We start from the raw sequence: 909 nt of genomic DNA, 5'->3' as shown, positions 1-909 counted from the left end.
GGGGGGGGGGGGGGGGGGGGTGTGTGGGTTTTATGTCAAGTGGGGCAACCGGGAGTTGGAGGGAGGGCTGAGAGCAGGGGAGGGAAGGACCTGGTTAGGCTTTAGACCCTCCGGCTGTTGCCTGGGGTCCTGCCCTGTGCTGGAAGGATCCAGAAGGTTTATGGAGAAACAGGAAAAGCAAGGACTTTGGATCCACGCCTAGGAGGACTGCATCTGGCTGAGCAACCTTAGGCAGGCTCCTGCCTCTCTGGGCCTGTTTCCTCAACAGGGCGTGGTGACAGGAACCAGATGCCGCTTGGACACACAGTGAGGGCTTCGTACAGCCAGAGACAAGGTCTGACTTCCCCGCTTCCCCTTGGACTTTCTGGGAAGGGGACCCGCCATCATCCATGGTTAGCTAGGGGAGGGCAGCAGATGCCTTGGGGAGAAATGAAGTAGCCAGTGCCCCAGCGCCACTGACCCGAGGGAGAGGGGGCAATGTCCGCCTCTGGGACCTCCAGGGACACCTAAGTCCCCCAGGGTGGGGCAGAACATGGGGCATCTGGGGAGACCAGTGTGGCTTCATTGTCACGGAGCTGTCAAGAGGACGAGAGATTACTGTGGACCGACCCCCAGGCGTCCACAGGCGATAGTGGAGAGAAGAAAAGAAGGTTCGAGAGATCTGCGGGCCACGGCCTATTCCGATCTGTGAGAAGGCGGCTCGATGGGACCCAGGGGGGTTTATGGGGAAGAAGGGGGCGGCCGGCCTTCCACGCCTTCAAACACGGCGGCCATATTTACTCTGTTCACCAAGAGCATGAACTTTTGTAACTCAAAGAGAGTCACGTGAATGCAGCAACCGTCCGTGTAGACACTCTGCTTGGGGTGGCGGGTCGGAACTCGGGGGCCGGGGGTGGGAGATCGGGAGGG

The sequence above is a fragment of the Carlito syrichta genome, unplaced genomic scaffold (assembly GCF_000164805.1).
Source record: "Carlito syrichta isolate Samal-C Ts95f unplaced genomic scaffold, Tarsius_syrichta-2.0.1 Scaffold143041, whole genome shotgun sequence".
Lineage (NCBI taxonomy): Eukaryota > Metazoa > Chordata > Mammalia > Primates > Tarsiidae > Carlito > Carlito syrichta.
This window is presented reverse-complemented; position numbering follows the sequence as displayed.